At 48.5% G+C, this 16775-nt stretch overlaps 1 long non-coding RNA gene across 1 annotated transcript in view; it reads left to right on the top strand.

Moving 5' to 3' along the window:
* The window catches only part of LOC129329328 (uncharacterized), a 29308-nt gene extending 12533 nt beyond the window's left edge, over positions 1-16775 (top strand). The window contains exons 2-3 of the long non-coding RNA XR_008596944.1: positions 15403-15574; positions 16721-16775. This is a non-coding gene — a long non-coding RNA (uncharacterized LOC129329328). The remainder of the gene's footprint in view (positions 1-15402; positions 15575-16720) is intronic.

Below are 16775 nucleotides of genomic sequence, written 5' to 3'. Positions count from 1 at the left end.
TCACCAGAGTTCCATGAGGGGACTGTCCCTTTAAGGGCATGTGGAAATGGGCCATGTTTTGCTTAGGAAATGTTACTTGACATCGTCTTTGTTTCAGTATACCACATTATCCTTTGAATTGTGAAGCATAATTGGGCCTAAATGACAGCTATTTGATATAAGGATTTGCCCATTGGTTCCTGTAGCTCAATACTGTCTGACTAACAACAGCTCCTCTGATATTGAGAAGCAGAACCTCCCCAGTTCTGCTCCTCAAGATCCTTTAACTGAAGAAGCCAAGGTTAGAACTGTCAGGTTCTGCCCCGGGTGTCGCTATTCTGGGCGCTGGGGCGCCTGATCTTGACTCTGGGAGGTTGTCAGGGACAACACAGGTTCTCATTCTGTGGAAGGAGGGGGTTATACATCACCCTTGCTCCCTCTCAGTCCACTCACAGGTCTGCTCAACCTGATGGAGTCCTGGCTGCCTCCCCTTACTTCTTGCCTTCCAAAGCCTTCAGCCTCCTTATCTCCTCCAGTCTCGATCTTCCTCCTCTCCTCCACCTTCCACGCTTTTCTTCCTTCCAGCTCCTCTCTCACTCTACCCAACTCCATCATGCTCCTACACAATCCATACTGCCCTCCTTCTCCCACTTCTTGCTCCTTACTCACCACCCACCTTCTGAGTGAATTTCCCTTATATCCCTTCTCCCATTCCCAGTGTCAGACTGTGGCTAGATAAGGCACTCTCTGCAAAGTTCCCTTTAGAAGCAAGAATAAGTCCAGTGTCTGGCAAAAGAAGTTTTATTGCAGAAAAGGTCCATTATAGTCCACTGTCCTGAATAGGAGACTCAGGATGGTACATGATCATTGTTACCAATGAAGGGCAAGCATAGGATACAGAGTAACAATACCCATCTGGAACAGCCTCCCCCCACAGTTCTCAAAACAACGTCTTTCAGTCCTGGGAAGCTGCTCTCCTTCAAGGCCAATGCTTGGTGGAACGGTGTTAGACACAACAATCTCCTCTGGTGGGAATGCTGCCTGGGAACTGGTGCACCTGGGGAAAAAACACTTAAACACTAGAAGCATTAGAAAATGGAGTCAGTACAGTTTATATATACACTGGACCTGACATTCTGCCCCCCTTAAAATAGATCCCCCCCTGGCTTATATGGATAGCGAGTATGAAAAGCTTTGGTCAATCTAGGAGCATGAACATGTGCAGAGTTCACCCATTCATCGTAACCAGAATCGAAGTCCTTCCAGCGAATGAGGTAAAAAAGCTGGTTTCGTTTGAGCTTAGAGTCCAAGATTTGTTGTACCTCATAGTGTATTTGGTCGTCAATCAAAGTTGGAATGGGTGGAGCTTTGACGTGCCATTTGTTGTCGGTGGGAGCTCTTTTCAGAAGGCTGACATGGAACGTATCATGCACATGGCGCAAGTTCTTGGGCAAAGTTACAGCAACAGTCACTTTATTTATTATCTTGCGCACAGGAAAAGGTCCTAGGAATTTTAGAGCGAGTTTGCGGCTTGTTTGAGCTATTTTCAGATTTTTTGTGGAAATATACACATGATCTCCGGGTTGCAATTCCCATTCGGCCACACGATGGCGGTCTGCGTATTTTTTGTAATCCAGTTTGGCTTTTTCGAGGTGTTTTTTAATGAGAGTCCATTGCTGTGCCGCCTCCCCCCACCATGAAGATACATCTGGCAATTTTGAGGAATGGAGAGGGGGTGCGTCCAACGGGAAGGGATTGAAGTGGGCTCCGTAGACAATTTTGAAGGGGGCCTCTCCCGTTGAAGCGTGTACACTGTTGTTATATGAGAACTCGGCCAAAGGGAGGAGGTCCACCCAATTATCTTGCTGAAAATTGATGTAGCAACGAAGGAACTGTTCTAATATTTGATTTGTTTTTTCGGATTGCCCGTCGGTTTGTGGGTGGTGGCTTGAACTGATGCCTTGCTCAATATTCAACATTTTCAAAAGCTCCCGCCAGAAGTTGGCAACGAACTGTCCGCCGCGATCCGAAATCACCTTGGACGGAAAAGAATGTAATTTTACGATGTGTTTTAGAAACAAATCCGCTAGTTTTCGAGCGGAGGGTATAGCAGTGCAAGGGATAAAATGAGCTTGCTTGGAGAACAGATCTACCACAACTAAAATACTATTATGTCCTTTAGAGATAGGTAGATCAGTGATAAAGTCCATAGATATTACTTCCCAGGGTCTGTTCGGTGTCTCCAAGGGTTGTAGGAGACCCGGAGGCTTCCCTTTCCTGGTTTTGGCGCTGAGGCAAATAGGGCAGGAACTAACGTATTGGGAAATGTCTTTGCGCATGCCCGGCCACCAAAATTGTCTTTGGATCAGGTGCAAAGTTTTCAAATACCCATAATGTCCAGCAGTGGGAGCGTCATGACAGCGCTGTAAGATCTCCAGCCTGAGGCTGTTTGGGACATAAAATTTGCTCCCAGCTAGCCAATCCCCGTGTGGGGATTGGGTTAGTTTGTTTCGTGGAGCCCTATCCCCCTCCTTCTCCACTTCAGTTTTGAGTTTCGATTTCCACTCTTGGTTAGCCGGGAGGGGCAGCTTGGCCCGACTGCGAGTGGTCACCACGCCCCCAAGTTGCGTAGGTGAGAATACAGTGTCAACAGTCTCCTCCCTCTTGCTCCTGTGTTGGGGCATGCGCGATAGGGCGTCCGCTAAAAAGTTACTTTTGCCCGGGAGATAGTTTAGAGTGAAGTTGAATTTGGAAAAGAATTCCGCCCATCGCAATTGCTTAGCATTCAGTCTGCGCGGGCTTCGGAGGGCCTCCAGATTCTTATGGTCCGTCCAGACCTCGAAAGGGTAACGCGCCCCCTCCAGCCAATGTCTCCAGTTAGTGAGGGCTGCTTTTACTGCAAAGGCCTCCTTCTCCCACACATTCCAATTTCTTTCCGCCTCCGAAAACTTTTTAGACAAGAAAGCACAAGGCCGTAGTCTCCCATCCTCCCCCTTCTGCAGCAGAACTCCCCCTATCGCTGTATCGCTGGCGTCAACCTGTACTATGAAAGGGGCTTGTTCGTTGGGGTGGGAGAGGACGGGTTCCGTTACAAATTGCTTTTTTAAATATTCGAAGGCCGTCTGGCAATCGGGGGTCCATAGCAGCTTGGAAGATGGTTTTTTAGCTTGGTCCCCTTTATCTTTGGTTTTTAGCAAGTCTGTTAAAGGGAGCGTGATTTGGGCGAAGTTTGCTATGAAATCCCTATAGAAGTTGGCAAAACCCAGGAAGGATTGTAGTTCTTTACGGGTGGTGGGTGTTTGCCAGTCTTGGATCGCTTGTATTTTGGCTGGATCCATTTTCAGACCTTCTTGGGAGATACAATACCCGAGGTAAGTGAGTTCGGTTTTATGAAATTCACATTTGGACAACTTGATGGGCAGATTATTCTCCATCAGGGTGGCTAATACTTTCTGTACTGTTTGAATATGTTCCTCCTCGTTGTCCGAATAAATTAACACATCATCAAGGTACACCACCACCCCTTTGTACAGAAATTCGTGTAGAACTTCGTTTATCATGGACATGAATACAGATGGGGCTCCCGTCAAACCAAAAGGCATAACTAAGTATTCATATTGTCCGAGGGGCGTATTAAAAGCAGTTTTCCACTCATCCCCCGCCTTGATACGAACGTGGAAGTAAGCATCTTTTAGATCTAATTTTGTAAAGATCTTACCTTGGGCCACGACGTTGAGAAGGTCTCGGATGAGCGGTATAGGATAGGCGTTGTTTGTGGATACCGCATTTAACCCTCGGAAATCCGTGCACAATCGGAGTCCGCCATCCTTCTTTTTCACGAAGAGGACCGGAGCGGCGTGGGGGCTGGTGGCCGGGCGTATGAATCCGCGTTGGAGGTTGGTGTCAATGAATTTCCGAAGCTCTTCACGTTCATGGAGACTCATGGGATAGAGCCGTCCTTTGGGCAGTGAGGCTCCGGGTAAAATTTCTACCGCACAATCCGTTCGTCTGTGCGGGGGTAGAGTATCTGCTTCCTCCTCCGAGAAAGCATTTAGAAAAGGCCAGTACGGTTCAGGTATTTGGTTGACTTCTTCTTGGGTGAGAAGGGCCTTTTCTTTATGAGTTGGATCTTCGCCCCAGTTCTGATTCCAACGGTGATTTTTACAGTTGGTGTGACTGAAGGTAATACATCCTTGTGCCCAATCTATATAGGGGTTGTGATCACATAGCCATCTACTGCCTAGAATTAACGGGTACTTGGCAGTGGAGCTGATGACAAAGGACCTCTTCTCCCAATGTTGCCCCATGCCTGTGATCACTGGGATGGTTTCCGTTGTTACAGGATTCATGTTGGTACCATCCATTTGTTCAAAGATTACTGGATTTTGTAAATCCCGGGTTGGTAGGACTAGTCCATTGACTAACGCAGGGGCGATAATGTCTCTTGAGCAGCCCGAGTCAATAAGGGCTTGCACCCGAATGTGCATCTTCCTCTCAGGGTTGAGTAGAATCACTGGCATGAATAAAATGGACCCAGGCGGCCGGTCCCGTGCAGGGACGGGCTTCTGGTGGATCTGTCGTTTGGGTCCTTTTACGACAGATCCATTTCGTTTCCCGACTGGGGACTTTCTGGATTGACTTCTGCGGTTGGGGAAGCGGGATCATATTCCATGACTTCTTCCGCTTCCAACCCTCTCTCTGAGGCTGGCCTTTGGGAAGTGCCGCGACCTCTATTCGTCCGGGGTGCTGGAGTCGGGCGTTGGGGCGCAGGAAACTGAGCCGGAGTTGGACGGCGTAGTTGGAGCGGAGGTCTTTGCACAGGCCGGTAAGGGCATTGTGCTGCAAAGTGACCAGCCTGTCCGCAATGCAGGCACAGCCCTTGTTGCCATCTAGCATCTCTCGCTCCACGGGTGGCGTAGCTAGCTCCCCGTGCTGCCCTCTGTAAGGTTAATGGTCTTCTTTGTCCCGTTTGTTGTTGCTGTTCAACCAAACGGACTTCCAAAATGCGATTCTCCACTTCGCAAACGAGTTGGATCCACCCTAACAGCGTGGGGGGATTGTCTTGCATGAGGGCTCTGTCCAAAAGTCTCGGGTTAAGGCCTTGTTTGAACAGGATAATTTTGGTGGACTCCTCACACCTGGGGCACTTGGCTGCTAATTGTCGGAATTTTGTAACATAGTCTCTTGCTGTCATGCTGCCTTGCTTGATGGCTTGCAATTCTGTTCGGGCCCTAGTTTCCTCTAAGGGGTCTTCATATTGGGCTCGAATAGCATCCACCAACCCCTGAAGAGTATCGAGTTCTGGAGCCCCGACATTGTATAGTCCTACATACCAGTCTGCTGCCTTGCCCTGTAGACGAGATCCGAGATGTTCGATTTGACTGGCCTCACTGCCGAATAGGTGCCCCCAACGGTTGAAAAACTGTACCACTTGTACTAAGAAAAATCCCAGTTTGGAGGGATCCCCATCGAAGGTGGCTTCCAGCTTTACCCAGCCCATCGGGAGTTCTTGTCTCGGAGCAGGAGCTGGGTAAAAGTCCATCGGCATTTCTAGTTGTCCCTGAGGCACAGGCGGAGGTAACTGGGGTCTCGGTAGGGGCAACGGTGCCGGCTGTGCTGGCGGCGGTCGAGCTGGCGGTGCCGGCTGGGGTTGAACTGGTGGTGCGGGCGGAGGTTGCCGTGGTTGCGCTGGCGGGGTTGGTCTTGGTTGGGCCGGCGGCTGCAATGGCGGGCGAGCAGGTGGCGGTATTCTCGGTCTGGCGGGTAACACAGGAGGCGTTGGCGGTGGTTGTCGAGGTGGAGTAGGTTGGTGTGGTTGATTGGGGATCGGCCGCTGCGGAGGTGGTCGAAAGGGTCGTAGTGGTGCAGGCCGTCCCGGTTGGCTCGGGGGTGGCAAGACGGGCTGGTCCTGGGGCTGCTGCACCGGTATGAGCTGCGGTCGAGGTAAGAGGGGCCGCAGCGGCGAGGGTTGAGTAGGTGGAAGGCCGCGCGGGCTTGCCCCTCCGGGCGTTGTCAATCTAGGAAGCAGCGGCTGGCCTCTGGGCGCTATTGGACCTTCTCCCGTAGGTTGCCCGACGGGGACAGTGTCTGGCGGTTGACGAGGGGCTCCCTCTTGGTCCGGCCGGACCTCTATAGGAGAAGTAAGAGGGGGTATCACCGGTGTATCACTTGGCTTTTCTTCACCTTCCGTAGGCCTCTCAACGGGAGTCTCGTCTGGCGGCGCATCCCCTTCCTGGTTAGGTTGTTCTGTGGGGGTCTCTCCGGGTGGCTCAACCGGGTCATCCCTTCTCGGTGGAATTTCGTGCTGCGCGGGAAGTTCCTCGGGTTGCTCTCCCGATTCGCCCAGATAGGTGCCCCCTTCGCCGGTAGATGACGGCTGCTGTTGGGCATCCTCCACCGGATAGGAAATGACACTTTGAAGGGTAGCTATCTGTATCGCCATCTCTTCAGGGGATAATCTTTCCCCTGCTCCCATTGCCGAAATTAAATGGATGGCACGAGCTAAACTTTCTTCCATATCCATCAGTTTAGCTTCTAACTGTTGCATACGACTCGCCCCCGGTTGCTCGCTCATGGAAGCTTCATTCGATGCACTCACCGGGGACAAGGGGCCCCAAGGAGGAGGGTCCCCTTGGACGACTCTCGATCTCGCGGCTAGAATTCCCTTGGCCATGCCCGTCACGGCCGAGATGCCGGTATCCACCGCATAGGTGCGACCTTGTATCTGCTCCCAACTTTGTTCAGGGACTTCCGTTGGCTCTTTCCACGGAGCAAGTTCGGAGTAATCCCAACTCAGGGCGCCGCGGCGAGACGTGTCCTCCTCCGTCTGCTCGAGCGTCCTGTTCCAATAGTTCCATGATTGGCTGCTGTCTAGCTCCAGGACGGTTCCTAGGCTTCGGCGCCTTTCCATAGAAACTCGAGGATGGAGCCCACCTACCCGACGCTCTCTAGTTTCTCGGGGTCTGGCACCCCACTCCGACGGGGTAGGTACCGAGATCAAGGGGAGAGCGGTCGCTTTCGGCCTTGCCCCGAGGTCGGCCTCGGTCTCGACCCGAGTACTGAGGTCGATGAGAGGCGGGGTGGAAGTGGAGACTCCGGTTCCATTCCCGGCTGCTCCCAGCTCCTGGGAGTCTTGGGCTTGCACGGGTTGTTTGTCGGGAGACACATACGGCTCAAACAAAGGATCCCTGTCCGGGACAACCTTGGATTCCGCTGGGCCCGACTCAGACATGATTGGTAACAAAATGTCAGACTGTGGCTAGATAAGGCACTCTCTGCAAAGTTCCCTTTAGAAGCAAGAATAAGTCCAGTGTCTGGCAAAAGAAGTTTTATTGCAGAAAAGGTCCATTATAGTCCACTGTCCTGAATAGGAGACTCAGGATGGTACATGATCATTGTTACCAATGAAGGGCAAGCATAGGATACAGAGTAACAATACCCATCTGGAACAGCCTCCCCCCACAGTTCTCAAAACAACGTCTTTCAGTCCTGGGAAGCTGCTCTCCTTCAAGGCCAATGCTTGGTGGAACGGTGTTAGACACAACAATCTCCTCTGGTGGGAATGCTGCCTGGGAACTGGTGCACCTGGGGAAAAAACACTTAAACACTAGAAGCATTAGAAAATGGAGTCAGTACAGTTTATATATACACTGGACCTGACACCCAGCTCCATCTGCCAATCACACCCCCAGCCCTCTAGCCATGGCCCTGGCTGTCCTAGGCACCTGCAGTTGCTTTGCTGGCTGCTCTGGGCAGCCACACTTGCACCTTCTTTGCTGGCTGCGGGGCTTCCTCTACCGAATGCCTCAGGCAGTCCCACCTGGGGCTGCTTTGCTCCCAGCCTCATCTTGCTCTTGTTAGCACCTTCTAGCCTGCCCGCAGGTTGGGGCGTGGCCCTGTGCTGCCTTTCCTCCACTACAGGTAAGGTTGCCGGCTGGCTTACTGCTGGCTGGCCATCCCTGCATCTTGTGCCCTCTCCCACTGGTGGGGTCCCTTTCTGGCTGTTCTCATTCCCCCTGTCTGGGCTCCTAGGTTCCCCCCAGAGGGTGGGGCTAGCTGGCTTCCACCTGCTCTGTCTGACCTTCTGAGGCTTTGGTGCTTCTCTCTCTCCCTCTATTGCTGTTGGGTTTTAGACCGGGGTGTCAGTTGGGGCGGCTGGGTAGCTGTCTCCTGGCTGCCTCCCATCTCCTCCTCCCGGTAAGTCCGGGGGCTGAACCTCAGACCCCGGACAACCACAACCACCTTCTCTATACAACACTTACTCATTTATTTTACCAGTTAAAGCCAATTATGTCCTGCCTATCAAACCCAGGAAGTTCAAGAGATAGCATAGAACACTGTTAGAAATACAATATTAACATATCAAAATAGCCAAAGCAAAACCCTAAGAACACCACCACCAACAAAAAAAATCAAAGAGACTCTAAAGTAGAAAGCAGCAGGAAAATAATTTTACATGCCACTTGGATAAATAGAAACATTTTCACTTGGCACCTAAAACTCAGCATACTCAGACAAAATGGGTATATGGAAGGAATCTCACAAATAAGGGACAGAGAAAGCCTAGGATTTCTGTGCCTCATGACCAATAGCAAGTCTTCTAATCCCCGTTGTATGCCTACAACCCCTCACTTCTGTGTCCCATCCCCATATTTCTTTGATCTTCTTTTTACTTTTATTTAAAATTACTGGTTTGCTTATCCAGTGTGGTTTGAGTAATTAATTACCTCTTTATCCATTGAACTTTTAAAAAAAGTTCTTTCACAAGCATTACTGGTGGGGGGGGGGACTTGTTCATTTGATTTAAATTCCTTATATCCTATCCCAAACTTTTAAAATGGGCAAGATAAAAGTAAAGAAAGAAACAGACAAATTTCATCAATTTGTCAATATCTCTCACTCTTCCTATTCCCATCTCCTGCTTGCATGCTTAGATGCATCCAGAAGGCAACTGATTCTTTTTAAAGGGACATGTAGAGATTATATTACCATTATTCCTTGACCTCAACATAGTAGATTGCAGTAGGTATCAGATTGCACAATGCTCTTCAGACAATTGAACTCTTGCTGTAATGTTGCACTACTAAGCTAAGTTTTTTTGAGGGGAACGGAATCCATAATTTCCATGCTGGCAGGAGGAGGGAACAATGGAAAAATAATAGGGTGGTGCTTTGAAAGGGTTTAGCAAAAGCAAACAGTAGCATTGATAGGCTTTCAAAAACCGCAAAGCGATGATTTCATACTGACAGCAACTATAATCTCTCACCTATAGACAATTATCAATTATTACATGGAGTGGTAATGTATGCCACAGATAGTTACCCAATGTGACAGTCTGCGTGTCATAAAGAAACCTGGCTCTACACATGTATTTGCAGGACTGTTAAGGGTTAATCCCTTTCAGAATCAAAGAGCTTTGAGTGGCAGGGATCCAGGAGATCTGATTGAGTAGCATAAGCTGGAAAGAAGAGGATCTTGTTTCAGTCCTAGCAGAGAGAGATCCAGTGTGTGGAGTTGAGAGACCCTCACTGAGAGCAGTTTCGACTCCAACAGGAGAACTGGGAAAATTAGCAATGAAGTTTGGGAAGTAGGTGCAGATTCTCAAACAGGACAACGAAAGGGGTAGATCTTCTAAGGAGAGGAGATTTTCACTACCCACTGATCAGGGAGGTAGCTCTGGAAAGCAGATATCCCTTGTCGGGTGTGGTTGAAAACTGCCTGTGGAGACCTGACAACTGAAGGAAAGCACTGGTGTGTGAAGAGAGGAGGCTTGGGTACTAGAAAATGGTTACCAGCCTTCCTAACCTCAGAAGAGAAAGAGAATACTGAAAGAAAGTATACTAGAGTGCTTGGGGGGAAATGAAGGAACCAAAGCCTCAAAACATAAGCCTTAAGTAACAGTGAAGAGCATTAAGAACAGAAATCTGTGCATGTTCTGAATTTTACCTCAGGAATTCCTAACCTCTGACTTCACCTGACCTTTCTCTTCTAATGTAAATAAACTTCTTAGTTATTTTTGGAATTTTAAAATGCGTCTGGTGCCATTTCTGTGGTTTAAGGATGAGGGAACGTCATACCAACATTAGAGCAAGATGTTCTTTTGCCAGTGTCTCCTGCTGTGCATTTGTGTAAATATCAAAATAGCTGACAAGCAACATCAGCTATTGGCTCACTGCTGATTGCAGGTTTCAGGGGCCCCCGGGCAGGTGGCTGGGAGCATGGCTGATGGAGTGCTTGCAAGCCAATGGGCAAGGAAAGGCACACAGAGGCGTGGTAGGGGAGGTGTGTGGGTGGGTGAGGGTCAGCAATCATGGCCCCAACAGCTTCTCTGGAACCCAATAGCTGCCCCACCTCAGGGTATGCTGACACTGCCCTTTGTTGGATTGAGACAATGCTGCTGTAGCCCTGTATTCATAACATATGTTATGAAAGAGCATATGTAGAAGGGGAAAGAGAAGAGAGAGTGAGTCTATTCTAATCTATCAAAACTAGAATGCTGGTGGATGCAGGAGGCAAGTCCTGCATCCTCCATGGCAGCAAGTCGGATCGAAGTGGGTGTGCGCTAGAGAGGGAGAAGGAGGACGGAAAGAAGTCCCTGAGAGCAGCAATCTACAGGTCAAAGGGATAGCCCCAGAAGGAAGATGGGATGCACATATCTTGACCTCTCTACCTCTGTGTCTATAGTATGTTTCCTTCTGTAACCTGAGACAAGGGGCAGCATAAGTGTCTTTCACTTTTTACACAAACAAAGCATATAAAGTTGTGTTGCAAGTTGCAACCTGACTGTAGGGGTTTTCAGCGAGATACAGGCCCTCCTCCTATCATCAACCTCTCTCTTCTATCTGCCACTTTTCTGCTTAAAAAAACTAACCCATCCCCTTTCACAGGTCTTTGGCTATGACTATAAGTCAGCTACTGTCATATATAGATGAAATTGACCCCCCCCTCCCTCCAAAGGACAAGATTTAATTGACTTGGCATTCGGATCAACAAAATCTTGTAGCTTGGAGGGCGGGGGGGGGGGAAGTCAATTTCATCTCTCTCTCTCCCCCCCCCCCTCTTTTCTTTCCAGTGGGAATCCAAAGCAGCTCACAGCATCATTCTCGCCTCCTTTTTATCCTCAGATCAACTCCTCTGGGGTGTAGATTCGGCTGAGAGAGTGAGGCTGACCCCAAGTTACCTATTGAGCTTCCATGGCAGAATGGGGATTTGAACCTGGGTCTCCCAGATCCTAGCCCACCACGCTGCACTCTCTCCCCCATGATGGACGATGTCTGCACACAGAAGGGGAGTGATTTTTGCCGATTCCCCGCTTCCACTGCTGCTGCTCCCCTCATGCGGCTCCTGGGGAGGTCCTCTGTCTCCCAAGAACAGCATTTCAGGCTGCAGAGCGAGGGGGAAGGCGAGGAACGTCTGCTCTGATGCTGGAAATCCTTCCATCAGCAAGATCCAAGCCCTGGTGTTTCAGAGAGCCATAGAACTGGAAGATACGAAAAGCCAGTAGGTCCAATCGTACCATGTTAACCAAAACCATCTTGCTGCCGGCCACCTCCACTAGCCTGTACGTCCGCATGCATGCAAGTCAAAAGACACATGGCATTTCCAATATGCTGCGCCACAGCACACATTTCTGTTTCTCAGACTGAGGGAATGAAAGCCATGGGCACATTTTTACTGTCCTGATAATGGGCAGAAAGAGACAGCTTGGATATAGGAACAGTGAAATTCTTGTACTGCCATCTGCAGGCTTTCTGTATAAGAATATTACTCTGACATGCCTACCACAGAAAACTTATCAGCTCCTGTATATCTGATTTGCACCAGTCACAATATTTGTATTGTTTTTCGGTGTATGAATTTTTTAAAAAAACTAAAAAATATTTGGATTGTGGTGAGATTGCCTTCTAATTTGTCTATCACTATAGGGTTGTCTATCATGGTACATAATAGGAGCAGGAACTTGACAAAAGAATGATAATGATCTTGAATGGCTGTGGATACTTTCTCAGTGGGAGCTAATAGCCAGGAGATGGCCACTAGATAGCTCTCTTGGTTCCTATCAGATCTCTCCCAAGTTGAGATGAGTGGAACAGTATGTTGGCCCACAGACTCTACAGGGATGCTACACACTCTTAGTCATCTAACCAGTGTAGAGTAGTGGGCGGGGTTTCAGACCAAGATCTAGGAGACCCAGGTTCAAATCCTCACTCTGCTATAGAAGGTTGTTGGGTGACCATCAAATCAGTCAGCCTAACCTACCTGCCTCACAGGGTGGTTGTGAGAATAAAATGGTAGAGAGAACAATACAAGGTACGTTGGAAAAAAGGTGGGGTATTAATGAAGTAAATGTCTGGACTGCCTATCTTGAGCTGCACCCACATCTCACTGGCTTTTACACTATGATTGTGTTTAACATTCATTCAAAACTTAATTGTGTTGGCCACACAGGAAAATACAGTTGCAAATAATTGCTATAGTGCAATGATTGTCCAATTGTCAGAAATGTGTGCCCAGACTAGGTTTTCATGCTACTTGGTCGTCTGGGACAGATGAACCATTATTCCAAAGACAGAGTAGGGTCTCCTTCAAAATCCTGTTGGCCTCTTTTTTAATGGAGAAAATGACTACCTCCTTTCCTTTCCTGGCCCTTTTGCTTAGACAAAAAGTGCCATATTTATCACTACCCTTGAATCTGTTGCTGTGGTGATGAATAGACATGGGCACGAACGAACACCCCCCCCACAACAAGCTGTTGTTTGTTGCCATCCACAAACAATGAACAACGAACAGTAACGAATATGACCCTGTTCACAAACATGTTCGTTGTTCATGGCCCCTTAAAGATCCTTTTAAACTATCAGCTGGCAAGCGGCAGGGGGAATTCCCCCCTGCCACCTGATAGTTTAAAGGGCCCTTTCCTGCCACGTGCAAGGGGCAGGGCCCTTTAAACACCCCACAAACTGACCTCTCCAGTGTCCAATACCCACCAAATCTGCAGGGGACATAGTCCTCACTGTTCTCCGAACACCCCCCAAGTTTCAGAGAGATTGTACTCCGGGAAAGGCATGATTCATGGGTCCTTCCCTTTGTTGTCATTTTCTCTTCACAGTGGCAAAACCGAGACACTCTGGTGGAAGCTACTTCGAAGGGTTACAAACTGACCTTCCCAGTGTCCAATACTGACCTTCCCAATGTCCAATACCCACCAAATTTGCAGGGGACATAGTCCTCACTGTTCTCCAAAGACCCCCCCCCCCAAGTTTCAGACAGATTGCACCCTGGGAAAGGCATGATCCATGTGTGTCCCCCCCCCCCCTTTGCTGTCATTTTCTCTTCACAGTAGCAAAAACGGGACACTCTGCTGGAAGCTACTTTGAAAGGTTAAAGCCAGAAGGAAAGCCAGAAGGACTTCAGACAGAGTTCAGTCCCTGCTGTCGCCAGTGGAATTGATTGAAAGGCCCCAGACTGTCTGGCTTGACGAATGGCTAGCGAAGGCAACAAACGAGGCTTGTAATGACCACTTGTTCGTTTAGAATGAAGCCTCACGAAAGACTTGTTCGCGAACAGACGAATGGGCTGTTCATGGGTTTTTTCTGTTCGTAATGCTATTCGTGCCCATGTCTAGTGATGAACCCCCTGAAGACCTCACATGCCATTTGTGTTGCTGTCACAAGTGAGACAAGTGCAATCTGGTGTGGTGTAGTAGGGCCAAGCTACACATGACGAATGACACTTGAATGGCAAGTGTATTTCTCCCTGTTCACTTGCCCTCCACTCAATCCACTTGCCGTTCAAGTGTCATTCGTCATGTGTAGCTTGGCCCCTAGTTAAGATGTTGGACTAGGATTTGGAAGACTCAACTTCAAATCCCCAGTCTGCCATGGAAGCTCACTGGGTGACCTTGGGTCAGTCACATACCCTCAGCATAACCTACCACACAGGGTTGTTGTGAGGATAAATGAAAGAGAGAAGAATGAGAAAAGCCGCTTTGGGTCTCCATTGGGGAGAAAGGCAGAATATAAATGAAGTAAATAACTACTGTGCTTATATACTACACTTCTAGGCAGATTAGTTCCCCACTCAGAGAGATGAACAAAGTCAGTGTTATTAATAAGTTGTCACTTCACCTGCTATTATAGATTTTCAGAGGGCACCAAGGGGCTGCCTTGCAGTCTTTTGGACAGTGATTTTATCTTTGGCTGCATCCACACAGTCAGATAAAGCGCTATTCTTGTGCTATAACAACTGGATTGTCTGGTCCACAAATTCAGTTATGGGTGATTGCTATAGTCCAAAAATAACGCCTTATCCTACAATGTATGGAGGCAGCTTTGGTCTCTCCGTCGTCCATTACCCAATGCTATCTGAAGCTTCAGCTGACTTGCTGTCAGTGGCTGTCCAATCCTGTGATTAAGATTCTAGAAGGGAACGAAATGGAGTTCCTCCTCCAGCTGGCAGCAGCTGGCCTGGTGTGGGCCCCCTTCACAGACTAATGATTCTGGGCAGCTACCCAGGTTGCCCAGCTGCTGGTGCTGTTGCCACCTCACAGAACAGTATTTTTCCTCATGTCAAACGCTCAGCAGGAGCCAAACTGAGCTCCATGAGCTGGAATATCAATTATGAAACCACCTTTCCGTCCCGCTTGGGGAGCTCATTCATGGCCAGCCACTGCTTTCTGAGGAGGTGCATAAAAGCAAGTTGGGGAGAAAGGGGGCATGTGAATGGCTCGGCCTTATAGAAATTGCCTCTTTTTATAGTCAGGTTGGCCCAAGTCCTAAAAGGAGACACAACCAAGCTGGTATGACCTGCTAACCCCCTGGAACCACACAGGCTTCTCCTCACCTTCAATGGAAGAGGCCATTCCTGGCCTGGCCTGGCCTGCTACTAAAAATGTCCTCTGCTTGGCTTCCCACAACATGGCTCTCTTGTCTGCTTTTAGTCCCCTTTGCAGGATAAAGAACAAGCATTCTTCTAGCAGGAAAGCAAGTTTACAGCTCTTGGATAATGGCTCTTATTTTGTCCACCTCTTTGTTTAGTAGCCAAGCCTTGAGATAAATAAAATAAAGAGGTTGGAACGTGTGACAAGTGAGGAAAGGGTGAAAGGTGAAGAAACGGGGATAGGAAGAGTGTGGTGGTGGAAACTGTAGATGTTTTAGTTCATTTGAAAGCATGGCATAAAATAAAGAGGGGAAACAACTGCTGGGGAAAGCTAGGAAACCGTGGTTACAGATTGTGGCAAAATGGATTTGGGTCGGACATGGATAGGGTTGCTAACTGCAGGATGGAAAATTCCTGGAGATTTGTGGGTGGAGCCTGGGGAGGGCTGGATCTGTAGTCTGGAGAGCAGTTGCACTGCGGGGAGATCTTCATGCCCGACCTGGAGTTTGGCAACACTAAACACAGTGATATTGTTTTGCTTTTCAGCAGTTATTAAAGTTGCCAACTGTGGCCTAGGAAATTGCCTGGAGATTTGGGGATGATGCCTGAAGCGCAGGAGTGCTCTTGGGGCAGTGTGATGATGTCAGTAACGTTGTCGTGCTACCCCAGCGGTGCACCCAGGAGGCCTGTTCCCACGCCTTCCTCCCCTGCTGGCCAAGTAAGTGGAGGCGGGGGGCAAAGGGTGCAAGTGGGGGCTCCCCCACCGGGCGAATGGGTTTCCTACACCCTGTAGATGGGTGTAGGAATTGTGACGAGGAATTGTTCATGAGTCAATTGTAATGAGATGGCATGTTCCTCTTTGTCCTACAATGGAAGAACCACTTATGTTGGAGAAAGCCGCCTTAGATTTAAATAGCGAAATAAAATTTGCTCTGTGGAGTAGCAGGCTAGGAGTAGGATCCACCCTTTCATTTTTCTATAGGTTGGAAGGTTGGATCAAGGATTTGGCTCCCAGCTGTAATCATGTGATTCTGATGAGTGCTTGCCAGCTCAGAACTGCCTGCCCCAAACCAGGGATGCTACGGAGTGATTTTACTTTGCTATAAAGTGGATACTCATTGTGCTGCTGTAATGTTGTAGAGATGTATGAATTGTCTTGCTGGATCAAAGTGAGGTCCATCAGATCTAGCCTTGAGACCCAGTGTGGTATAGTGGTTAGGGTGACTGACTAGGAGATGGGAGATCCAGGTTCGATTCCCCACTCTGTCATGGAAGCTTGTTGGGTGATCTTGGGCCAGTCACATACTCAGCCTAACCTACCTCACAGGGTTGTTGTGGGGGGAAATGGAGGAGAGGCGAATGATGTAAGCCACTTTGGGTCACCATTGGGGAGAAAGGAGGGGTATAAATGAAGTAAAATGAAAAAAAAAACCCAATGGCAATCACATATATCAGCATGTCATTTGGCAATAGAAATCAAGAATCACTGTAGATTTGACTTTAAGCCAGTTTTGGAAGGATCTTTCCCAATATAAAAATCCATAATCTCTTCAAAGGGAGTAATTAAAACTCAACCAGCCTTAACACCCACTTTCATAGTATTTTAATCCTCCTAGCTGCCAAAATCAGCTCAAATACAATTATGCTGTTTGGTAAATCTTCAAGGCCAAATCATTCTACACTCGGGCAACCACGAAAAAGGTGATTTTCTGTCCTAACTTAGTATAAAGGTAGAGGGTAGTTTGGGTTAGCCTTTTATGATTATGATGAAATTGTTGGTATATTGGACCAAAACAGTTTAGGGTGGCGTCATATATATTTCTCTTACTGGCTAAGGATTGGCTTTCCCCCCTTTTTGTTTCAGGTACCCTATAAAGCTTGTATGTAGACAGAGTCACGAGCCCTTGGGCACGAACAAA

The sequence above is a fragment of the Eublepharis macularius genome, chromosome 4 (assembly GCF_028583425.1).
Source record: "Eublepharis macularius isolate TG4126 chromosome 4, MPM_Emac_v1.0, whole genome shotgun sequence".
Taxonomy (NCBI): Eukaryota; Metazoa; Chordata; class Lepidosauria; order Squamata; family Eublepharidae; genus Eublepharis; species Eublepharis macularius.
The sequence above is the reverse complement of the archived record's forward strand: the minus strand, read 5'-3'. Positions and strand labels throughout refer to the sequence as shown.